The 27,224-nt window shown below is 35.9% G+C and overlaps 1 protein-coding gene across 4 annotated transcripts in view; it reads right to left on the reverse strand.

The window, feature by feature from the left end:
• The window catches only part of Disp1 (dispatched RND transporter family member 1), a 153,756-nt gene that overhangs the window by 56,233 nt on the left and 70,299 nt on the right, over nt 1-27,224 (reverse strand). Inside the window, exon 1 of one of the 4 annotated variants that reach the window (XM_090341145.1) lies at nt 11,224-11,307. The exons of the other annotated variants lie outside the window; for them this stretch is intronic. The gene's annotated coding sequence lies outside the window, so the exon portion shown is untranslated. Of the gene's footprint in view, nt 1-11,223; nt 11,308-27,224 lie in introns of those variants that run through there. 4 annotated transcript variants of the gene reach the window in all.

Below are 27,224 nucleotides of genomic sequence, written 5' to 3' on the forward strand. Positions count from 1 at the left end.
CTTTGGGTAAAAAAGCCCAAGAACAGTGCCCAGACCCTGAGTTCAAGTTCCGTGGCTGACCAAAAATAAAATAAAATAACTTGTTGCACATGAATGTAAAAAGTTCTTCCTTTAATCAATGATTATCATGCTAAAAAATAGTAAGTAGGCATTATATTGTACATACATTGATTAAATTGTCTTAATGTAATAAAACAGTAATATTTCTTTACATATGAGAATTACCTGTATCATATTTGCCCAGTCAATAACCAACAGCAAAATCCAAAAAACCTCCATCTGTCTTAACCTACTCTATTACCCTAAGCATCAAACATGCAAAATCTAGGAATTTACATTAAGAAAAACTAGTCATCTAATTTACACATGAAAGCCAACAAGGAAATAAAGCATTTTTTTCTTTGGCTCTAATTTTCTGGTGGGCATAAAGAAGCTAAAGAAATCATCTTTTTAGTTTCAAATCTACTGCAATCTAACCTGGATCAGTACACAAAAGACATTTTTACCCACTACATCAAACACTAAACAGGCATTTCTAAGCAGAATATGCAAAAAGAATGTATAAAGCATCCATCCGAATATTGGTACCCAGAAGATATTCATTGTACAAGGATGAAAATTTTGAAAATCTCTCTCTCTCTCTCTCTCTCTCTCTCTCTCTCTCTCTCTCTCTCTCTCTCTCTCACACACACACACACACACACACACACACACATACACACACATCAACTCCATGTTACTATCAGTGTTCAGTTACTTAATTAATTTTATTAGCATACATAAATTGCACACGTGGAGTTGCACTGTGACATTTCCACACATACATACGTTTGTAGATCAACTTCACCCTCCCTATCACTATTCCTTATCTCACTTCCTATTCTTAAAATAAGTTTCAACAAGTTCAATTATTCTACTTTCATACATGCAAACCAACCATTTCAATTATAATCATCCTCATACAATCTTTTCTAATGTCCAATGAGAGGAATTTTGGATTGTAGTACCTATAGTAGCTCTCACTTTCATAACATTACTTTTTTTTAATTGTAAAGGTGATGTACAGAGTCATTCAATCATGTAAGTCAGGTAATGAGTACATTTCTTTTTGAACAGTGTCATCTCATCCATTTTCTCCATTTTTCCCCTCCTAACATCTTTACACCATAAGTTCCAACTTAGTGTCTATCACACTTGAGTCCAAATACCCAGTATAATATTCATTTGCTAAACTTAACACAAAGCAATGGAAGTTAAACTACTCTGTCAATCAAAGGAGGTAGAACAGGAATATCAACAGGAAGAGGAATCTTAGAGGTAGAAGCACAAACATTGGGCCTTCCTCCACCACTAATGGGTCTACCATTTCAGCAAAGCTGGACGAATAAAAGCTCACCAAAGATCATATCCTCCTTCCTGTTACTGACAAAAGATGAGCTGTATTCTATACTCTGAAAACCATAAAAGGCATTTTAAAAAGTAATTAGAGGGGCCAGGAGTTTGCCCTAGTGGTAGAATGCTTGCCTAGCATGCACGAAGACCCTGGGGTTCAATTCCTCGGTACCACATACATAGAAAAAAGCCCGAAGTGGTGCTGAGGCTCAAATGGTAGATGAGAAAGTCCAAGGTCAGTGCTCAGGCCCTGAGCTCAAGCCCAGGACTGGAAAAAAAAAAAAAAGTAACTAGATAATGTAGGAAGTAATCAATAGATGAGATCAATGAAATTATTTCCCAGCATTAGAAATTCTTACTATAGCCTGGCACTGGTGGCTCATGCTTTTAATCCTAGCTACTCAGGAGGCTGAGATATGAGGATTGAGATTTGAAGCCAGCCCAGGCAGGAAAAGTCTGTGAAGTTATCTTCAATAAACTGCTTACAAAAAGCCAGAAGTGGTGCTGTAGCTCAAGTGGTAGAGCTCTAGCCTTTAGCAAAAAGAGGCTCAGGGATAGCCCCCAGGCCCCGAGATCAAGGCCCAGTATCAGCCGAAATAAGAGAAACTCTCACTATAGAAATACTTCACAAAAAGGAGTCATTAGAAGCACATACTCTTCCAACCTCCTCCCATAACCAATGTTCCAGGCCCTCTTCTCTCCTGGCCTTAGAAGAGCTATTCCCACCTGTAGTAACCGGCTGGTCAGCTTGGGTGTGTGGGAGGGGCTGTGTGCAGAACCACTTCTGCCCTTTCCATAAGAAGATGGAAAAAAAGAATGTTTTTGTTTTGCTGGTTGTCTTCAGCATCCCAGGTAGACTAAAACATCCTCTCAGACAATCCATCTGTTCACTGTAAATCCAGTCTTATTGACTATAATCATAACAGTCTCATGAGTTATGTTAGTAAGAAACTTCTAAACACAAACAAGTTATAAAGTAAAACCAGGCTTAAGACAGTGTCATCAATTTAAATTCTTCAGAGTACCTAAAAATCCCTGCTAGATTCTCCACAACTTTCCTCCATTATTCTATTTTCTAATGAAATCTATTTGTCCTTATAAAAAAGGATGTTTCTTTTTCTCTATAGCCAAAATCAGCACTAGCATTCTCTTTTATTCTTCTTGCCAAGGCATCATTTTATGGTTATATATGACTTAAATAGATTTCTTGTAGGCCAGTTGAGGTATTTAATTACCATTGGTAACATTTTTTTTCCACTGTGGTAACATGCAGGTCAAGTGCTAAATAACTAACTGAGAAATGAATTTTTGGAGCACAAAACTTGAAAATTTCTTGGAATGAAGCAGAACCTAGTTGATGGTAAAGAATAATTCGAACTCTGACTTTGGTTTGTATTTGAAGTCACATGAACTTTCTCTGATTAAGATTCTTTAACTGTAAAATAGAAACAATAATTTGACTTAAGTTAAAAAAAGTGAAAAATTATAAAGTAAAAAGCAGAAATGAGTCATTTTAAGAAATGTTTATGGCTTATTTAGGCTTCGAGGTGCAAGCAACCAAGAATATAGCAAAATTTCAATCTGAAGTCAAGTTGACCCTGAAGCCCACAGAGATTTTCTTTAGAACTGAAACAAAAGGGAAAAACTTACTAAACTTACAATGGAGGAAAGAACACAAGAGAAAAAAAGAAAAGTTTCTAAAGAAACTATTACAACCCTTTACTTGTACCAAACTTGTGATAAATTTAATAGCAAAGGCAGTAATACTGTCTTTATTTATAGTTGAAGTTTAAAGTAAGTTTTAGATTAACTATAGTAACTTTCAAAGAAACCTAAGTTAAAATCTCTTGGGGGAAGACCAGAACACCCAGAGAATTCCAAAAGAGAGCAACAGTTCAGGCACTGGCTCCATGTCACACATTTTAGTGTACTTCTTGCTGTCCATAAATTTAATATACTAATAGCAGTACACTCAAAACCATGAATCCCATATTCATCTTTTCACTTAGCATTTTCATGTCTTAAGTGATTTAGCAGTTTGAGATCTTACAAATTCTTTGACCAAGCACCATCTTTTGACTACGACTGAATAAAGTAATAAGAATATTAAAAGAGGGGCTGGGAGTTTGGCCTAGTGGTAGAGTGCTTGCCTACCATGCATGAAGACCAGTGTTCAATTCCTTGGTACCACATACATAGAAAAAGTTGGAAATGCTGTGGCTCAAGCAGTAGAGCACTAGCCTGGAGGAAAGCCCAATGACAGTGCTTAGGCCCTGAGTTCAGACCCCTGAAGTGGCAAAAATAAACAAAGATATTCAGTGATGTTAAAGCCAAAAACTATGTTTTAAAATGGTAACTGAAATAGCTATATCTGGGAAGAAATAGCATGACTAGGTTTGAATTGAGAAGTAGTCAAAATACAGATTCTGATACAGCTGTCCACTTTATTTGGAGCAACAAGCCTCCATCAACATGCCCATGCTGCTGGTCCTCTACAAGGTGGTGAACATGGGGAGGGTATGAGAAGGTTAGACTTAAGTATCAAAATGATGTTCAACTCAAGCAGGGGGAAGAAAATAAGAAAGGCTCTTTTATAATGAGGACAGAGGAAAAAAATTAACAGAAGTTTTCACTGAAATGTTTAATTATAGTAGTACCAATTACTAATGACACATCAAATCTGTTTTAATGAGAAATGGTTCCTCTAAATTTGCTGGATGCTTCTCCAACAAAGATGGCCCCAGATTTGACCACCAGGGCCTACTTGGCCTGTTAACAACTTTTCTAAAATGCCAATATAAACTGACAAAAAGCTATATATCAGTCATCTTCTTCAGCAGACCTCTTAGGAGAGCTGGGTGGGTAGGACATCAGCCAGTTTGCTTTCTCTCTAGGAATAATTTCTTCTCACAAAGTGCTATTAGAACTGTTTTTCCATTATCTCACTATGTCAAATACTTTCCTCAAAATACTTCAATAAAGGTATTTTAACTTCTTATAGAGAAAACTTGAAGGTCAAAAGTATTAACTTATCAAAAATCACATCACTGGGATTTACTCCCATACCAGCATGACTCTAAAGGTAAGGCTTTTCCACTACCTCATGATGACTTCAAGGCAATGCCAAGTTCAACTAGTGTTTATAGGATCACAAGAGACTGAGGACATAAAATTGTGAAGGTCCATGTGAAAAAGAGCCTTTGCATTCAACATCTCCCAAGATAGTTTGGAAAGGTTATATTCCAGGATTCAAGAATATCAGAAGCCTATTTCATTAAATTAAAAAGGTGTTAACCATCCATAAATTGTATAATACAGATATGAAAAAGCAAGCAGTGAACTGTTGTCATATGATATTTGAACTATTTCAAAATAATGAATTGTAACTTTTTTTAAAATTTTTTATTGTAATTAATAAAAGGGTTACATGACATTTTCCAGATAGAAGGTGCATTAATTCACATACATTGATACCCTTTCACATGTCTTGGTACCCATTACCCTCCCCCCCACCCCCGTCTTGGTTTTCCCCCCTTCCCTATCAAATTTCAAATAACCAAATACAAATAAAATGAATTGTAACTTGATTTAAAAAAATCTGTAACTTTAATCAAGTAGCCAAACAGTTAAAGGAATTGAAAAGGATAGTCTTTAAATAAAGAAATGTAATCATCTCTCTTTCTGAGACAAAATAAACTTTAATTTTCTTTGAGTTCATGAACTTTCTACCATTAAATGTTCATTCAATAAGAACACATAAATATCTTTATCTAGTTACTGATAAACACTTTATGCATTATAAAAAAAAACTATACCAAAAAGTATGACAGCTACTATTCTCTATGTGCATAGGCTAAAGGAAAGAACATTATGCTTTTGAAGACTTATTCCACAATAAAGTGACAGCTCGTCCCTTGGTTATCTCATATTGTTACAGTATCTCACTTTGTTATCTGATATATTGGATTTATTTGTATTTGGTTATTTGAAATTGGATAGGGAAGGGGGGAAAACCAAGACGAGGGGGGGGTGGAGGTGAGGGTAATGGGGACCAAGACATGTGAAAGGGTATCAATATATGTGAATTAATGCACCTTCTATCTGGCAAATATCATGTAACCCTTTTATTAATTACAATAAAAAATAAAAAATAAAGTGACAGTTCATAGTATTTATTGTCAGGCCTAGTATGCTTTACCTCACATTATGAAAAAGCAAACAAATTGACCTGTAGGAATACTCAAAATATTATAATTTTTATACAATGAAAACTTGCTGTTTGATTATTACATTTCTAAGTAGGTAGTTTCAACTTATGAAAATCAATACCCCTTTAAAAGTAAAATATATCAAATGTTTTTCTTCAATCTCTTTTAAAGTGAATATGTATGCCATATAGTGATAAAGACATGAAAAGAAGAAACCATAAATGTTACACATTTCATTTTATAAAACTACTAGTGGTGCTTACAAATGGCTTAACCATAGAGAAGAAAAGTTAAAAATGCCCCCCATATTTATAACAAGTAATTATTAAAGAAAATAAACATGTATCATGTACTCTACAATTAAAAAATCCTGAATTTGGAAAGCATTATTGCTAGAAAAGAGTTAGGTTGTTAAATCAGAAATTTTTACATGTAGGAGTCAGTGAGTGAAAGGAATTCAGGGTTATAAAAACACCAATCTCATGCAAGACACTGGTATCTAACTATTCAGGAGGCTAAGATCTTAAGATTGCAATTCTAGCCAGTCCCAGTGGGAAAGTCCATGAAACTCTAAGTATCAGCCTTGAGGGGAGAAGGTTGAAACTCAGGGACAGAGCCCAGGTTCTGAGTTCAAGCCCCAGGACAAGAGGGGGGGGAGCATGCATATGCATACATAAACACAAATCTCATTTTTCTCAATGGTTATTGTACTTTGGCAGTAAGTGTGTATAGGAAGAGACACGTGGGTATCTTTTATCATTTGAGATAAGAGATCAATAACATCTTCATTTAGCACAAATATTTATCTTCCTAAATATGTACTTGAAGAGCCCTATCGCTGAACTGTTCATTGTTAAGGCAGTTGTTCTGCTATAAGTAGTTATCTAGCCCAAGAACCAGCCAAGACACTTATCTGGACTCTATCAGTTTTGAGGGAACGTAATACATACCACAAACATTCACAACTTACAGATCTGTTACAGCCATCTCAACTTAGGCTGTTTGGTCACTTTGGTGACTTTTTAAATTACAGAACTAGGTCCCTGGCTAGAAGTTCTGATTTTATTCATGTTAGAGTTACATGGACATGTAATATTTCAAAAGCCTCCCAGGTGACTCTAATCACAGCTATAGTCAAGCACTACTCATTTGTGCTTTATGCAATCAATTCTGATCAATTTATGAGGAAGGAAGTAACTGCCACTCAAGATATCAACATCCACAAAATACTTCATGAAATGCAAATTATGCTACATACTTTTAAAACATTTGGACCTGGTATCCCCTGTTCCAAATGCGTTACCCTACCACACTCTCTCTACTTGTTTTCTTGGTAACCGTGAAAAGAGGTCTATACAGTACTTCTCAAGTGCAAAGGGTACTGGCAAGGATGCGGCCATGGAAGAGAAAGTCTTAATGAGACATCAGCTTAGGCAACTGTGAAGCATTAAAGGGGAATAGAACGCAGGAATGTGAAGCGAGTTGTCATACATCCTCAATTACTTAGGGACCTTTTAAAGAAAGATTAGGAAATAGCCAATTTGACAAAAAAGTTTATTTAACCCTCCAGAAAATGCATAGTCCTTGCTTCTAGTAAGTGTGTGAAAATGTCCAAGTGTGTGTGCAACATTCCATGTGAGGTACTGGGGGGTAGATTTCTAGGTGCATTTTAAGCAACTTAAAACTTTCTAAGGTCAGACAGCCTCAGATGCTAGGCCCACTCTGCTCTCTAGCTTCACATCCCACCAAATAAAAAGTATATGGTGCTCAGTAATAAAACAGGATTTCAGGATGTGATGTGTCTGTCTCAAGGTTATGAGATTTCATCTGAAACTATTGTGTTGCACAAAAATCACAAAATGGGCAGCTTTTCAATGCAGCAACCCACCTAGATTACCACTACCCCAGCAGACATGGGATTGTGTTACTGAGCTTAACTAATGTTATTGAACAGATCACAAGCATATCTAAAGTCTCCACATGATGTTTAATACTTCACACATCCCTAACCTTCAACACTTAGCAGCTCAAGGGCTGGAGGGGGAAAAAAAAAAACCCTTCTCCTCCCACATATTGTGAAGCTAAAGAATGTGACAGAATTTTTTAAATGCCTTTCATTAAACTGAAAACTGAGATCAATCACCATGAATCACTTCAAAGTTATTTGATTTAAATAGGGATGTGTTTTGTTTTAATACTACACTTAGAATTATCTAAACTTTTCCCACAAATGTTAAGCATTTGATATCAGGCCCCACTCCCTGCTGTTTTGTGAACTTTGAAAGGTAGCAAATCAAATTTCCTAGAGCAGCTTCTCAAAAGGGTTCTTCCCTGCAGAGTCCAGCAAATACAATCTCTCAAGGGTATCCTGCAGTCCAGGAGCAACCTGGGAAACATCACTAAAGGTATTTGTATGGAGCACCATTTTATTTAAGGACTCTGGAATTTGCTTTAAGCTCAGAAAAACATTGAATTTTAAAGGCTTTCATCCATTTGACTGGCAAACTAACTTTAAGTAAATTCCTGGGTATGTCATAAATGCTCCTGAATTCTGTTATATGCTTTCTTGTAAGTATCAGATGGATTATAATTGCATTTGGTATTGACATGGGATTCTGTTTGCTTATAAAGGAAATTAAATTATATTTTTCAATTAAATAGATAAATATCTTTATTTCATAATGATGTAAGAAGTAGCGCTATTCATAATAGCCAAGTTATAGATTCAGCCAAGGTGCTCATGAATAGATGAATAAAGAAAGTTGGTACACAATGAAGCTTTATTTAGCGAGAAAGTAGAATGAAATCATATCATTTGCAGGAAAATGGATGTAACTGGAAATCATCATGTTAAACAAAATAAATCAGATTCTGACAAAATAGCATATATACTCTTATATGCAGACTCTATAAGACAAAAGGCAAGCCAGGTGTCATTGGCTCATGCCTATAATCCTAGCTACTCAGGAGGCTGAGATCTGAGGATTGCAATTCAAAGGTAGCCCAGGAAGGAAAGTCCATGAAACTCTTATCTACAATTAACTACCACAAAAAGCAGGAAGTAGAGCTGTGGCTCAAGTAGTAGAGTGCAAGTCTTGAGCACAAAAGCTCAGGAACAGTACCCAGGTCTTGAGCTCACAACTGGCACAAAGGAGGGGGGAGGCGGGAGATGAGGGGACACAGGAAGGGAAACAAGAGAAGGGGAAGGCAGAGGAGGGCAGGAAAGCAGAGGGGAAAGAGAGGGGAGATAAGTGGGAGATCAGAGGAGGGGAGACCAGGGGAAGGGAGAAGGGGACTCTCTGAGAGGAGTAAGTATCCAGGGAGAAGGGAGACTAGAGAGGATAATGGGAGATAAATATGATTAAAGTATATTTATGTATATAATGTATATAAATATAAACATGCATATATATACATATGTATAAAATAACTTATTTTACACAGTTGACATACATTAATAAAAAAGGGGAGAGATTTTTAAAGATGCACCTACTGTATCCTTTGTGAATAGTTTTGTAATCTAAATGTGTCGATCTGCAATAAATGGGTCCATTCAACAGCATTTAAAAGGAGAAAAAAGAAATTGAGAGGGAGAGAACAAAGACCTTCTACTTCCCAAAGTTAGCTTGTCTGATTTAGTTATTTCACTTTGTAATTTTTTTCCTCCAAAGGCTGAGCAGTTTGTCTTGATCTTAACCCAATTTTATTTCTAAATTGGGATGTAAACACAAAATGCAAGTTCTGTAAAAGCAGAAAATGTTCATATAGTCTGCATATCAAGGCTATCTATCATCCACAACTGAATTTTAAAAGACATGCAGAACTCAAGGCAGTTATAACTGAAGGCAAAGAATCCAGAAACAGCAAACACTGAAAAGCAGATTTCCAAAGAGCTGCCAAAAAAGGATTAATTGGTTCAATAAAGCAACAACAGGTGAGATTAGAGTTAAAGGCTGGATGAACCAATTTTTAAATACACATCATTTTTCAAATTAAAGGAAAGTTATCGTGTAATTTCTGAACTGCACTGGAGAAAAGTCATTTCACGTATTTAATGATTATATGTTTATAATCAATGTAAATAGCTGATGTTTACAACCTTAAATTTCATATCTGTGAAATATGCTATATGAAAAATGCAAGACAGACACTGAAACAAAAATTCCAAATAAATTATGTCAATAGGTTATTATTTATATAATATTGATATTCAGGGCCGGGAGTTTTAGCCTAGTGATACAGCGTGTACCTAGCATGCACAAAGACCTGGGTTCAATTCCTTGGTGCCACATACACAGAAAAAGCCAGAAGTAGTGCTGTGTTTCAAGTGGTAGGGAACTAGCCTTGGAGAAAGTCCCCAATCAGTGCTCAGGCCCTGAGTTCAGTCCCCAGAATTGGCAAAAAAAAAAAAACCCTAATATTCAATATTTTGGCAATGAAACATTCAAAAATAGTTGGCTGGAGTTCAAAAGTAAAAAATAAAATAATGCAAAAGGCCATCTTTAACATTTTAAAAAGCAGAAATGTGTCAGCATACTTTAAAATCAAGGAAAGTAGGAAGGTTATTAGCAAGATACTAGTTTAGGGCTTATTTACATAGTTTAGCCATCAAAGGGAACTGGAGCTCTCTTAGTTTTAAATATTATGATCTAAAATAATACTCTGATGAATAAAAAGGGCATATTTCATTTTTCTTTCAACAGAATACTTATTTTCTAAAGGAAATTTTTAGCAAGTTAGAAAACCTGTTCTCTATTTCTTATACTGTCATCCATGAAAGGCATTTCTGGTCAACCAGGATGAAACTGTTCAGTTTTCACTAAATTTTCTTCCTGTTCAATTTTTTTAATTTTACACTTTACTACCACACATAAAAATATTTCATAGACTAATACAGTTTGAATTTTTCTACTAGTCATGTATTAATTTTTCATTCTCAGTTTAAGCAAAAGCCAGTAGAATAAATACATTCTGATTTGGGTTTCTATAATAAGCATACCCATAATGTAGCCATCTATCATAGTTAACAATTTAAACTGCACACAATGCATGAAGTATTTAGATTTAGTCTACACAAATACAACTCAAGGGGTTGTACACCAGGCTGTGGATTTGAAATGAATACTGACAGGATTTAGACTAGTTCTTGAAACTCAGTTTGCCAATAGGCATCTCACCAAACTTCCCTCTTTATAGGTTCAAAAACACCAAGTTACTGTGTTCTTAAATTATTTAATTTGCAAAAGTGATTTCTATTATTTTATACCTATGCTTCTATCAACAAGTCACTGAAGAAGCACTTCTTTTCAAATTTTTCTGATTTAGTTAAGTGATTAAAAACAATCTCAAAGTCTGAAACAACAGGCCCAACTTTAAATCTCAAGTTTCCTTCCAATTTCACAAAGAAAGCACATTTTCATAAACATACGTTACTGTAGTATGCTCTAAACTCTAATAAGCTTCGTGAGATTGTAATGTATTTAAAGTATGCTGTTCAAAGTTTACATGGAAAAAAAAATGAGCTGGACTTTTAACTACCACCTCAGAAACTAAGTTCAGTTTTACAAATAAATTCTTTCAAAGTAACCATTGCAAACATAGAGAAGGAAGAATAAAAATTTACCTTGCTGTTCAAAGACGAAACTTCTCTGGCTCAGTTTGGTCTGCACAGACTTGCAGCTTCACAGCCACCACTAGCTGCAGGAACAGGGAGCCACAGAAAGCCAGAGTTGGCAGGAGCAGCTTAGGGCAGAGCAAACTGAGAGCCAGGAGGGACCGAATGACAAGCACATGCAGATTGCTTTGAATTAGGCATGTTAGGGGCTGGAACTTGTGTTGTTTGCCCTCCTATAGGACAGAAGTTTTCCTCCTACTTAACCCCTGGGGGCAAGGTCTTAATAATGGTAACAGCTGGCATACAGAGGGGCCTGATCTGAGCAGGAGGTCAGCAAGCCAGGATATGAAGGTGACATGTAATTTCTAGCCTTTTCCTGCTTCTACAGGGAAACTGCAGCAAGGACTGTTTTTAGTTATATTATCCTTTGATCTTTTGGATTTAAAGTTACTTAGTAGATTAAAGCCATGTTGGCTGATGTTATTTGCTTGCTTAGCCTAATGTAAGTGTTACCAATTCAGTTTTTTGACACATAGGGTTAGAATACTTAAACTAACACAAATAAACACCATTTCGTGTTTATTTTCAAGTTCCGGGAGATTCTCGTGTTGTTTTACAAGTAGCTCTTGCTTTTAAGACAAAAACTTCATAGTTTCAAAAGAGGCAGTCTTCATTTTTGAAGGGAAAAGTATGAGTCAAAGCTATGTTTTCCTTACTACAGTTTTTAAATAGCGTTGACACTGCCTTTTATAAAAGAATGACCCTAATACCAGTATTTTAAATTCTACATAAACACTTTGCATATATCTACAAATACTTTAGATTTAAAAATGACAATAAGTGGTAATTTATTCAGCTTTTGAAGTCTATACTTTCATATTATAGAAAGAATAAACAATCTTTTTAATCGGACATACTAATTAGTTAATTATAATATCTCAAAAATCTCCCAAGAAAAATCAAAGGAAAAATAAATTTGGACATCATTAAAATAAAAAAAAGTTTTGTACATCAAAGAACACTATCAGAAAAGTGAAAAAAAACATAGTAGGATAAAAATACAGATTATATATAATATAGATATTATTCAGCAGTGTTGATTTTTTTGGAAATGAACTCAACTATTTTATTACAGTGATTTATGCATATTTCTTTTTCATTCTATGAGGCTAACCTTCTCACGTCATGAATAATAATTACATAGAAACATTTATATTTATTGGTTATACTTACAAACTCCAGTGAAGTATATTGCTCAAAATCAATGTTGATTTTTTAAAGCCTTTCTACCACTCAACAATGAAAAGACAATCTAATTCAAAAGTAGCGAAGTTTCTGAACAGAAATTTCTCCAAAGATATACAAATAGGCAATACTAATCATTAATAGTTTAAGGAAACACAAATAAAAACCAGTTGGCATCCTCAAAGACAGCCAAAGAATGCAGAAAATAGCAAGAATTGACAGGGGCATGTAGTAATTGGAACCCTTACACTCTGTTGGTGTAAATGTAAAATTATTGGAAAAAAATAGTTTCATAGTTAACAAGAACCACACATAGAATTACAGTGCCACTAAGGTTGATCCTCATTTGTGGATTCTGTACTTGAGTTTGCTTCCACACCATAATTTATTTGTAACCCTCAAAACACATGGTGTTCCAGTCAATCAGACATGCTAATGCACAGAGGGGTGACGTGGATGCTCCTACTTAACATCCAATAAAAAGACACTGTCTGGATGTCATATTACAAACAAGTATCCCTCCTGGAATATATTTAGTGGCATTTTTGTACTTTCTGGTGGCAATTTCACTGCCTAAAATGGCCTACAAGTACAGGGCTGAAGTGCTGCCTCGTGTTTCTAAGTCAAAGAAATAACAAGGTTGTACTCTGCCTTTCAGAAATAAATACATATGCACATTTATAAACTTTATTTAGACATGAGTTTTAGTGTTATCATTACATCTAATGCTATTTAATCAGCAATATATATCAGATGTCTTTAAACAGAATCACACATAAAACCATGGGGGGCTCCCAGGAATCTAATTCTGTAATTTTCCAAGAGGAAATGCAATAACTTTATGGACATAACTACCACAAATGAAAATTGACTTTATATGCCCAAGAACATTGAAAACATGACATTACAAATACTTGTACATGAATATTCATGGATTTGTAACAACCAAAATGTAGAAACAACATAAACATCCATCAACTGATCAATGGGTAAACACAATGTAATATATCTATATAAACCAACAATATAATTCAGCTATAAAAAAAATGAAGTGTTGATTCATGTTACAACATGGATGTACTGTGGGAAAATATTATGCTAAGTAAAAGCCAGAAACAGCTGGCGCGGTGGCTCACGCTTGTAATCCTAGCTACTCAGAAGGCTAAGATCTGAGCATCAAGGTTCAAAGCCAGCCTGGGCACAAAAGAACCTGAGACTCATCTCCAATTAACCTCTAGAAAATGGGAAGTGGGGTTTGGCTCAAGGGTATAGGGGTATCCTTGAGCTGAAGAGTTCAGGGACAATGCCCAGGCCCAGAGCCCAAGCCCCATGAGCCACCTAAAATAAGATAAAATAAAAATTTTAAAAGCCAGAAATAAACATCAGATATTGCATGCTTTTATTTATATGCAATGTCAAGAATAGAATAGTCCAGAAACCAGCACTGGTGACTCATGCCTGTAATTCTAGCTACTCAGGAGACTAAGGATTTTGGTTTAAAGCTGGCTGCACAAAGAAGCCTTATCTCCAATTAACCAGCAAAAAGCCAGAAGTAAAGGTGTGCCTCAATTAGTAGAGTGCCAACCTTGAGCAGAGAAATAAAAACAAAACAAAAAAAAAAAACAAGGGACAGGCATACATACAAAAAATAAATTAAACTGAGAATGGAGTAATTCTAAGTCTTCGGTCATTTGAACAATTCTATGGTTTAGTTTATTAAAGAGGCTAATCTTGTTTAATTGTGCTTGTCCTTACAAGAAATGCAAACAAAGATTCTAGAATTGTTGATCCCATAAATTAGGGGCTCCTTAGTTACAGTTTCACAGAAACAAAAGACCTGAACTCTTTAGCCCATAAATTCACAAATCTTTGTATTTTTAGTAAAGTTACCAATTCATACACTGAATCTGTTTATTTAAATAGTTGAAGTCCATGAAGAAATAGGCAAAGGATGGGATACACTGTTATTTTTTTCAAAAATAATGTTTTTATCCAGTCACATCAATGTTTCTTTGGGCTCGGTGGCTCGCTCCTGTAATACTAGCTCCTTAGGCGGCTGAGATCTCAGTTGAAAGCCAGGCCAGGCACTAAAGTCCGTGAGACTCTTTTTTTTTTTTGCCAGTCCTGGGCTTGAGCTCAGGGCCTGAGCACTGTCCTTGGACTTTCTCAAAGCTAGAGCTCTACCACTTGAGCCTCAGCACCACTTCCGGCTTTTTTCTATGTATGTGGTACCGAGGAATCGAACCCGGGTCTTCATGCATGCTAGGCAAGCACTTTAACCACTAGGCCAAACTCCCGGCCCCCCGTGAGACTCTTATCTCCAATTAATCACCAGAATAACCGAAAGTGGCACTGTGGCTCAGGCCCCCCGTGAGACTCTTATCTCCAATTAATCACCAGAATAACCGAAAGTGGCACTGTGGCTCAAGAGATAGGGTGGTAGCCTTGAGCTGAAGAGCTCTGGGGCAGCGCCCAGGCCCAGAGTTCAAGTCCCATGACTGACCAAAAAAAGAAAGAAAGTGACACTGCAAAGTTCAAATATTCTCTGAAAACAATTCCTGTTTTTTAAATCTAGTGTCACTAGGGCTTGAATTCAGTTTCACACTCACTCTACTTGTGCATTCAGTGCTCCACCACTGGAGCTAGTTTTTGTTGCTAGTCATTTTGGAAATGTAATTTTATTGGTTTTTCTTCCCTGCTGGCTTCAAACCTCAATCCTTAGGATCTCAGTCTCCTCTGTAGCTAGGATTATAGGAATGAACCACTGGCACCTCGCTGGGCCACCAAGCCAGGATCTATTTTTTAGAAATCATATACTGTACTAGTTTTTCTTAATCATTTTACAATAAAGAATACAGGAGAGTGAAAGAGACAAAGGCCAGCAGGATAAGTACACTTGGTTCTTTGTAAAAAGTGAAGGAAAAAAATGATCTGTTCTTTAACACACTTTCTGCCGGCTGAACCTAGTCCAAAATCTAATTCCTGATTTTCTTATTCTTATTAACATTTCGACATCATTTCTTTAAGGATCCAATGCTAAAACTTGAATAAACTAGTAAACTGAGGCCCAAAATAAACAGAGGACCAATGACCAACAGTTTAGTAACTTGGAAGAAAAATTCACTGAAACCAACCATAGGACAGTACCACAGGCAATATTCCATATTGTATTTGAACACTTTTGGAATACAGACCATTAGATACCTACTACTGAAGACTCATAGCAACACTGTGTTGCTTAAGCATAGCCCATTAAAGGGAGTTGGTGAAAACCTGCAGTCCAGCCTCAGGTCTATCATTCACTAGCTATGAAACCTCTATCTAGTTACTTAATCCAATCAGTGCTCCAATCTCCAAAGTTAAAGCATCACAAAAGATGATCTGAGAGACCCTGAATTCATTTTTTGTGAATTTGGAGCTTACCATAAATAGATAAAAATAAAATCCCAGGATTTTTGTTGTTGTTTGGTTTGGCTTGTTTTTTGTGCTGGATCTGGGGCTTAACCTCAGGACCTGAGCATTGTCCCATGAGGGTTTTTTTTGTTTGTTTGTTTGGGTTTTTTTTTGTTTTTTCATATATATATTTATTGTAATTGATACCCCTTCTCTTGGGTACCAAGACATGTGAAAGTGTATCAATGTATGTGAATTAATGCACCTTCTAGCTGGCAAATATCATGTAACCCTTTTACTAATTATAATAAAAAAAAAAAAGAAAAAAAATTCAGATTTTGAGCCGGTGTGGTGGCTCACGCCTAGAATCCTAGTCATTCAGGAGACTGAGATCTGAGGATCAGGATTCAAAGCCAGCCCAGGCACTAAAGGACCATGAGATTCTTATCTCCAATTAACCACTAGAAAACCGGAAGTGGCACTGCAGCTCTAGGGATAGGGAGGTACCCTTGAGCTCAAGAGCTCAATGATAGCACCTAGGCCCAGAGTTCAAGCCCCATGAATGAAAAAAAAAAATTCAGATTTTTGTATTAGTGATGGAAAGTCCTTTTATGGAAAAAAAGAAAAGATATTTAGTTAAAAGGGGTACATGGTATACACTTGGAATCTCTGTTCAGAGCAAAGGCAAAATAATTTCTAAAAGTTCTCAATTGGATTCATATCCACAGAGATTTTTGCAGTTATATGTTTTGGTAAGAATTTCATCAAAAAATGAGTACCATCCAAGTACTAACCAGATCAGATACTGCTTAGCTTTCGAGATCAGACGAGATCGGGTGCATTCAAGGTGGTATGGCAGTAGACGCAAAGGAACATAGGCTAAATGGTTTCCCTCATTTGTAATAATTAGTACAAACCGTGGACTCTCCTAGCAGGGAATTACAATAGCTCAAAACCTAGATACATAAGGCCATATAGGATGAGGCTAAATGAAAAGACCTCCAGGATATGGAAACAAGAGCTATATAATATGTGATTGCTGTTCTTAATGTACTGTTATTTCTCATCTCTTTTGTTGTCCCTTGGTTATTCTCATATTGTTACAATATCTTACCTTGTTATCTGGTATATTGTATATATGTTTATTTGTTTATTTGAAATAGGAAAGGGAAGGGGAAAAACAAGATGAGGGGAGGGGTGGAGGAAGAGAAATGGGGACAAAAACCATGAGGTTTTTATGATCATGACTAGTGCTCTACCACTTGAGCCACAGCTCTATTTCTGGTGTTTTTTGTTGCTTAACTAGAAATAAGAGCCAAATAGACTTTCTTGCCTGGGTTCACTTCAAACTGCAAACCTCAGATCTTAGCCTCCTGAGTAGCCAAGATTATTTCAGATATGATCAGCCAGAGTCCAGCTTAAATCCCAGTTTTAGATTATCTAAGAAAAGATTATATAGTGAAAATTAAGTTAATTGAAACAGGGACAAAAGACCAGATTACCGTAAATTGGAGGAAAATCAAAACAAACATGTCTGTTGCTGTACTCCTTCCCAGGAATTTGGAAATATACTCCAGTCTTATATTCTACTACTCCCATCTCACAAATGACATTTCTTAATCTCATGGCTTCTTTTATGTTCCATTTTTATTGGAAATTCTATTTTCAAACTTAGAAATATTGCAAATGCAAATTTTATGGACTTTCAGGATCAAAGGAGTTTGCTCTTCACTGACCAGCTTGAGGAGGCCCTTTCCCATTTTTATTTTTCTGGGCACTAATTTTCTTTACTATCATACTCTAGCCTTTCAAAGATGATTTCCCCTAGTTCCCTTATCTTAACCCTTCCCCACCTCAAGGCTGAGGATGACACTGAAAGAAACACAAACTCATAGACACTAAAACAAATGCACATTCTCATCTCTGGAGGGCTCTCAATGTTGTGATTCATCTCATCTGCACAGAATCTCCACTGTAAATCCTTACAAGGGTTGGGGGAGAGGGGAACCTTTGCTATGCGTCTATCTAAACCCTAGCAAATAATGTGATGGAAAAATGAAACTTTTGGATTGTAAGTTTTTTTCAACATTTATTATCTCTATCTCAAAGTTATTCTTGAACCAGTCCCTTAGCCATCAAAATGTCTGACCTTCTTTCCTAAATTAACTAGTTACACACCACATCTTTGCTGTCCAACTAGGTAGCCACAAATCAAGTGGAGCTATTCAATTTTAAATTAATTGACATTAAATGGAGTTAGGATTATAGTGCCCAAGATGCATTAGCAACACATTTCAAGTTCTCAAAGACCACACGTGACTTGTGGTATGGAACTAAAGAATACAGGTAGAATTTCCATCACCACACACAGATTTACTGGACAGCACTTTAGTTCTTTCCTGCCAAGTTTCTTTATTCTGTCCCATTCTCCCTCCACAAGTTCACCTTTATCTTCTCTCTTTGCCAACCCTTCAAAAGTTCTTACAAAAAATGTTTGTTGTTTTTGCTTGGCCTGCTCATTCAGATTAGTCTACCTTTTCCTTTCCCTCCTCTACTAGCAATACTAAGCCTCATCCCAACTCATTACTTCACTTCCTACTATTTTATTCCCTCTCTAATAAAACTACTCCTTCAGAAATGAAATTGAATACTTCTTTCTCAACATTCATTTATTTTACATGTCTTCTTTTCTGAACCCTGCAGGTAATATGCTTTCTCTTTACTCAATTTCCATTATTCTAACATTCTCTGCCTTGTTAACCTCCATTCCATTATTCTTAATTCTCTTATCCTAAATCTTGAGCAATATACAATCGTCCTCTCTTTTTCTTTCCTTTCCTGAATATATCCTCACAGTCAACTTCTTTCTATGTTAAGTTCTACTGGGCAAGTTCTGCTAAGAACATTTCATTTATGTGTCCTAATGGTATTTCAAACTCAGTGGTGTAAAATATACACTGTTATCATCAAGTAACTGCTTTACTGCTTCCATTTCTTTCCACTATCTGAGTCACTTAAGCCTCCCATTTCACTTCAATATTGATTCAACACTTGATTTGCACTGCATTCTTGAACTAAGGATGGAGTCAGAGTTAGCCTTTAGTCATTTTTTAAAATTCTATTTATTCAATCTCAAATCCCAACCATTGTCACACACATTCAACCTTCCCATTCTATTTCCTTTGCCACCTTCTTAGTTTACTTTTCTCCTGAAAAATTACAACAGAGTGTATTTCCAATCTAACTAACATACAGCTTTTTGATTCACCATCACAAGAAAACCACTCCAGTCCAAAAACCACTGATATCTCTCCCATGCCTACCCTATAAAATTTGATCATTTTAGTAGTTGTTCAGGGTCTTCCATTAGTTAGGGTCTTTCCTTTTCCATTCAGTGTCCTCACCAATACTTGGCTTTACTTCTTGTCTTGAGGGATATGACTGGGGTAACTCAGTGTTGAGAGTGCTTGTTTAACATACAGGAAGCCTTGGATTCAGTTCCTCAGCATTAAAGCAGGAGATATGAGGCATAGCTGACAGAATCTGCTTTATTCCAAACAAGCTTATACATAAATTCTCAGTGTGTATGCTATTCCTTCTATCAGCAATGGCCTTTTATTACATTTCCAACTTTCCACAACCCCTTTCTATATAGCACATAAAAAATAACATACCTTCTTGAAACCTTCCCTGATTGATTACCAGAAATGAATTCTCCATCCTATAAATCATAGGTTGATTTTTTTTTTCAGTACAGGATTTAAACTGAGAGCTTTGTGTTTGTTAGTTGGATTGCCACTTAAGTCATGCCTCCAATCACGGTTGCTTTAGGTTTTTTTAATGTGCTGAATTTATGCCCAGGTCATCCTGGACTGTGATCCTTTTATTTCTACATGCTATATGCCTGGGACGACAGATATATACTACCACACTCAGCTTTAATAGTTGAGATGGTGGTCTCACTCAAACCTAGATCCTACCAATCTTAGCCTCCTAAGTAGGTAGGATTTGTTGATATGAGCCACCACTACATTCTGCCCTAACTCTTTTGTTTGTCTTTATCACAGTTACATTTGGAAACCCCTTAGCATACACTTAGAGGCACAGACTATATTATTAGCTTTATATTTTTGGTAACGTACATTATATATTATATACTATATATATGTGATATATAGCACATATCTGTGTGTGTGTGTGTGTGTTCTAGGTCCAATATTTATCCTTTACAAATATTTACGGAATAACCGACATTTTATAATTTGTTACTATTAACTATTTTTTGTTAGGTAGAATAAATGTAACATGGAAATGTAATCTACAAATTAAATTCAATATATAAAATTCTATTTTCTGCTGACTTAATTCTGCTTGCTCATAGGAAACAAACATCCAGGATTCAGTATATTTTAAGTATGACTACAATATGTTATACTGTTGTCCTTATTAAAGTCTGAAAGTTAGACAAGTATTGAATATTAAGGAATGACAGAAGTTAGCTATCCAGTTTTTCTCCAAAGCAGTAATGTTCAAGCTTATTCTCAGGAAGCTTTTAACACTTTATTTTGTGTAATGATTTCTTTTTTCAGTCCTGAGGCTTGAACTCTGGGCCTGAGCACTGTCTTGAGTTCCCTTTGCTCAAGGCTAACATTCTACCACTTGAGCCATAACATCACTTCTGGCATTTTCTGAGAATGAATTTACTTTCCTGCCCAGGCTGGCATCAAACTGCAATCTTCAGATCTCAGACTCATTAGTAGCTAGGATTTAAAGGTGTGAGCCACCAGCATCCAGCCATTTTGTGTAGTTTTTGAGATAAGATTTTTCTTGGTATTAGCAGAATTGGGCATAAGCATAAGCACGAGTGTGAGCTTGAGCTCAGTGTCTGGGCACTACTCCTGAGCTACTTAGTGCTATTAAGCACTACTTGAGCCAGAGCTCCACTTCTGGCTTTTTAGTGGTTAACAGAAGAATCTGACAGACTTTCCTTCCAGGTTGGCTTTGAACCATGATCCTCAGATTTCAACTACCTGAGCAGCTAGGAATACAGGTATAGGAACCAGTGTTCAGCCAGAAATACTATTAAATAACAAAACTAAATTAGTTTTCCCACTTAGTGAGTCATTATAAGTTAATAGTCTAAACTTTTTCCTTAATTGCCCATTTATCTTACTATAACCTATCTGGCTTCTCTGATAAACTATTTTAGAAATAAGTAAATCTAGACTACCTTAATTTTGGTTATCTAGATTAAAATTTACTTAATTATTAATCTTTTTTTCTTCTAGTTCTAGGCTTGAACTCAGGGTCTGGGCGTTTGTCTCTGAGACTCTTTGTATTCAAGGCTACCATTCTACCATTTGAGACACAGTGCCACTTCTAGCTTTTACTGAGTTTGTTTATTGGAGGTAAGAGTCTCATGTACTTTTCCGCCCAGGCTGGTTTCAAATTCAGATTCTCAGCTCTCAGATTCCTCAGTAGCTAGGATTATAGGTATGAGCCACAGGCACCTGGCTTAATATTAAACTATTAAAAATTTCAGTAGTATTTAGAGATTAGGGCACATATTTTGAAGGGAAAATTGAGATAAGTAGATTTCACAACCAGTCTTTCATTTTTCTGTAAAAGAAAATGAGCGCAGTGGCTCACTCCTATAATTCTAGCTACTCAGGAGCTAAGATCTGAGGATAGGGGTTCAAAGCCAGCCCAGGCACTAAAGATCGTCAGACTCTTATCTCCAATTAAACACTAGAAAACCAGAAGTGGGGCTGTGGCTCAGGGGTAGGGTGGTAGCCTTGAGCTGAAGCACTCAGGGACAGCACCTGGGCCCAGAGTTCAATCCCCATGACAAAGAAATAAAAGGAAGGAAGGAAGGAAGGAAGGAAGGAAGGAAGGGAGGGAGGGAGGGAGGGAGGGAGGGAGGGAGGGAGGGAGGGAGGGAGGGAGGAGAAAAATGCAAATTTAATGCAAACAAACAGGCAAAAAAATACATTTTAACCTAGCAAAAAGTAATACTACAAAAAAGCTTTTTAAAAGTAAAAAGTATCGGAAGCAAGGTAATTTTTCATAGTTTTCACACTGGAATTCAGATGGATCATTTGTCTTTAATGAGATGTTTTGTCTCACACAAAGCATAGTGTTAAGTTTTACAGGAGACAAGAAGGCTCAGATTTAATAGTATTATATTAAATACAAGAGGAATCATTTCAGCCCTAACAAAATTCCAATATTGTAGATAAATCATCTACAATCATAATCTTGTAATGCATGAGGATTTAAAAACAAAATATAATGTATTCATAGGTTCTGGAGACCTTCCAAAATATTTTAATATGCAATATAGAATTTCAAAATGCAATGTCTTACTTTCACAATAAAACTCTTGGCAGGAGATCTGCTTTTAAAATAAAGACCACTATATCATGACTCTAATCTAATTAGAAAAGTCTTTTATTGGTTTCAGTTGTATCTTGTTACCAAACTCTAAAGTGAATCTAAATGAATGAAATATGTGGATATTAAGTATTAGGACTATTAAACTGAAATTTTCTGTAGTTATACTTTTTAGAGATATTTCAGGAGAAAACTATGTTCATTTTCCTTATGTTATGAAATAAGGATACAAACAAGTTAGACTTTACTGGAAAATAAATGTCAGCTGGACACAAGCAGCTGTCACTTAGATTTAGTATCACTGCAACACATCACATTCAGATATAAATGAAGTTCAATGAAAAAGAAACAGAATTCAAATATTCTTTTATTTATATTATTTATGGCAAGAACCTCAACTTACCCAAACAGTAAGAGAAAGGAGATGAGAGTTAGGCATTTCACGAATGTGGAGGGAGTTCTCTCCTATGTTTAAAATACATATATAATTCAGAAGTTTAAACAGTTCAAAAATTGTGAAAGTCATCCTATGTCTGGCTTTGGAAATTTGTTTAAATGATATAAAGAGAAGGTATAAGGTAATAACAAATGAAAAAAAAAGCAAGGACATATTTTTAAGAATTTAGGGATACGTGAAAACACTAGAATATATTACTCAGACCATTTATTTATTTATTTATTGTCAGTCATGGGACTTTAACTTTGGGCCTGAGCATTGTCCCTGAGCTCTTCAGCTCAACACTAGCACTCTACCACTTGAGCCACAGTGCCACTTCCTTTCTCCGACCTTTTAAAAAGCCTTTAAAAGTCTCAATCTGACTCAATAGTTGGGTTAAAATTCCTGAGGCCTAGCTGAAAGAATGCATTTATAAATAGGGTACCTTAGAAACAGGTACTGGAAGGTAAAAGGAATCTTAATGTACCACTTAAGGGAAAAGTATTAGTAAACTCAGCAAATATCAAATCAAGAATACTAAAACAAAGCAGGATGCAATGGAGCATAGCTTTAGTACAATCCACTTAGAAGAGTAGCGGGAGCCATTATTTGAGATCAGGAGCTTAAGGCCAGCTCAAGCAACACAGTGAGATCCCCATCTCAAAACCTGAAACACAGCTGGGTGCAATAGCTCACATCTGTAATCCTAGCTACGCAAGGAGGCTGAGATCTGAGGATCACAGTTCAAAGCCAGCCCAGGCACTAAAGACTGTGAGACTCTTTTCTCCAATTAACAATTAGAAAACTGGCACTGTGACTCCAGGGAGAGGGCTAGAGCTCAGGGACAGCACCCAGAGCCAGAGTTCAAGCCACATGACTCCCAAAAAACAAAACAACAAAAATAACCTGAAACCCCATAGGTAAACAAAAACCAAAGAATGAAAGAAAACTCATCACAATAACTGTTGTTCAGGACCAATTGCTATTGGCCTGTTGTTCAACTGCTCTTCAAGACTAACACATGTTTGGCATATTCACTGAAAACTTGGTGAAAGAGTAAGCAAGTTCCAGGTGACCACAGTCATCCATAAGTATACATGTGTGCACATGTGTTTAAGGAAAAGGTAAACACTGATAAAATGATCTACCTAGTAAATAAAGTACTTTATTGCTGTTCATGGTTGTATATGATCATTTTTGTTGTAACTGCTTTGTGATTGTAAGCTCTCAGGCAGAATGAATCTCCACAATAGAGACCAGTCAAATCTCTAGCTCTGATGTTGAGACAAGATAGCTACCTTTATGCTCATAACTGTGCTGTAATGCACACTGCTACATTTTGGCATCTCCAAATGTTCAAAAATACTATAAATGGAGCTAGATAAGCCCCATCTGAGCAACTATTAATTTAAAATTTATCTTTGGAGAATAAAAATCTATTCCAGATGACAATCATAACAAAGACTACAATATGTTTGATGAAAATGTAGGAGGAACATGTTTAGGGTGAGATTAAACACTCTCTTCTTTTATAACAAAGCCTACAACCTATAATGGACATTATGATTCACAAAGCAGTTACAATAAAAATAATCATACACAATACTGGTATAAATAAAGTATTTACTAGTAGGCCACTGTAACCATTTTCAAATTATATTTTAGCACCACAAAGATAACCTTTAACTTAAACACATGTGCACACACATGCATGAACATACAAGAAACAAGAAAAGAAGAATTTATCACAATGTTGTTAGTGATATTCAGTATTTACATTTTCCAGAGGTCTGCCATTTAATAGTTAACATTACAAGAGAGCAAAACATGAAAACAAAGATGAAGAGCTACAGAAATGAAACTAGTAAGCTCTTTGTTTTGTTCCTAAGTTAAACTATCTGTCTTGTTGAGTCACCAACTTTATTAACTTCCTGGGATATATCAAGAATTCCTAAATAGACACTTCACTTAATATTCTTATATATTACTTAGTCAACACAGCCCTCAATCACTGCAAAGGAATGATATGTGCTCCACCTTCCATCCCCTATGGGATATGAGGCAATTCAACGTTCTTTCTTTCCTCTGCCAAGTGTGATGCCATGGCATACACATCCACACCCTGTTGACTTTGCAATGAGTCAAAGCCAGCAAAGATTAAGTTCAGATCCCCTATATAAAAACAAATGGAACTGTTAGAAATCTTAAAATAATCCTGGTCTAGTATAAAGCTAAGGTGCATCTTTATCTAATCTCTAATTATATTTACTATCTTAGTCAATAAGTATAATCCATCATTATAATAAATACTTAAGGGAATCAATTTATAAAGAAGAAGATTTATTTTGACTTACAATTTCATAAGTTTCCATGCATAGTTGAGTTTACCCTGTTATTTCTCAATTTTAACATACCATGGTGATAATACATAGGAAAGTCACACATCTTGTGGTCAGGGAGCAAAAGAGAGATGTAAAGGCATCTCACTAGGCCCCACTTCTTAAAGGTTCTACAATTTCTCAATAGAATTAAACTGAGGATCAAGGCTTCAACACATGGACCTGTGAGTGACATTTGAAATTCCAATTACTGATAGTCAATTACTACTACTGATACTAATACACTAACAAAAGCTACTGGGGACAACTACAACTGGACTCAGACTTTAGGAAGCTAGGAGTATAAGAGATTTTTTTTTATTTTGTTACTATGGTCTTAACTTCTTCATATCTGCTGACACTCAGCTAAAAACTAAGTTTTGTGGGATCTTTCAGCACAATCCTGGGAGGGTTTTGACTAGTAGTCAAGTTTAACAGTATTTGCAGCATCTGTTCTTTCAGTGATAAGCAACCATGCCCTTTTGTAGAAAGTGACTGAAAAGAAGAGGAAAAGAGAAGAGTGAACCAAAAGTGAAGTCCTGATACCCATGTTATCTTGTTTGTAAAGGTAAAGTTCCCTGAGCTGTTCCAGAGAAAACATACAATCTGGATTTTCATTAATAAATTCCAGTCACTGTTTTCGCTATATTCCTAGACTTTAAAGCCCAATCCATCTTATAAAATACAGATTAATTTTATCCTGTTATGATACTGAGTCATACAGGTTGAGAAGCATGCAAATGGTTTCACATCCCAGGATCGCATCCCTGCATATGATAACTATGCTTTATCCTCACTTCCACTACTACATCTTCTGTCAGTATTCAGACATGAAGGCACACCCTTCTTACATTATTTTTCTAGTTTACATTCTTTACTGAAACCTCAAATAACCACATAAATTCAACAAAAGATTACTGAAGCTTAAGGATATATTGTGATTGCCTTTTGATTTGCTATCTAATAATCCCTGAGAATAAATTAAAAGTTAAAAGGCACCTTCATTAATGCATAGTCAACACACATAATTAACCTCTATGAAACAGTCCAACATATAAGGAAATTAGGCACACAGTAATAGAAGGCAGACTAATGAGGAAATGAAGTAACCATAAACATATGCTAAAGGGAATATGGGAAATGAAAAAGCCATCAAGACCATAAATGTATGGCATACATATCAAATAATTGGGAAAAAAAGAACACAAAGCAAAAATTAGGGCAATCTCAGGTAAAAGTAGGAAACTGAGGAAGATGACAAAATGTAACACTGAAAATAGGCAGGTCAGAAGAAAAAGTAGTTAATTAATGCTGTAATTTAGTATCAACTAGTACTCTAACTTTTAAATAATTTATTGGGAGAAAAAAACATAAGGAAAAAACTGCAAAATGACAAGTAACTATAGATTAAGTACTAAAATAAGGTTTAAGCCCTCTTAGCTAGGCATGGCAGTACATGCCTACAATACAAGCATTCAAGAGGCTAAGGCAAGGAGGATGTTTGAGGACAGTCTGGCCTACATAATAAAACCCTGCCTCAACAAAGAAGAGGAAGAGGAGAAGGAAGAAAGAGAAGAACCCCAGTTTGCAAGATGACTTTTTTTTTTTTGCTTTGCTTTGTCATACCTTCCATCAGAGAGAACTTTTCTTTTTGCTGATTGCTCCTTTTCATATTTATTTTGGGGAGATTAAAGAACTGATAAACACACTTATTTTATCTATTTAGAAATGTCTTAATCTTGCTTGTTTTTTTTAATACTAGTTTAAAAGATGATACAGGAAAAAAAGTGATATAGACATTACAGAACCACCAGACAACATATTCTGTTTCTGGTCTCTTAAGCTGCTTTTATTCTATATTCTCTCCTTAGTTCACATCACAAAGCCCTAGGAAGAGCTGACATTCCTTTTTCTTATTTCCTTTTCCTTTCCTTTTTTTTTGGGGGGGGAGGGGGTCTTGGGCCTTGAACCCATGACCTGGGCATTGTCCCTGAGCTTTATTTCCTCAAGGCTAGAGCTCTAGCACTTGACCCAGCTCCACATCATTTTCACAGAAGCAGAAATGGTTATGTAGTAAATCTACTACATTCTATTTCCTGCTCCTTTTAAAATTTAGTAGCTACTACAGAGTTCTAAAAAGTTCAGGTCATAATAAAGATGCTGAG

The sequence above is a fragment of the Megascapheus bottae genome, chromosome 10 (assembly GCF_031878675.1).
Source record: "Megascapheus bottae isolate mThoBot1 chromosome 10, mThoBot2.hap1, whole genome shotgun sequence".
Classification (NCBI taxonomy): Eukaryota; Metazoa; Chordata; class Mammalia; order Rodentia; family Geomyidae; genus Megascapheus; species Megascapheus bottae.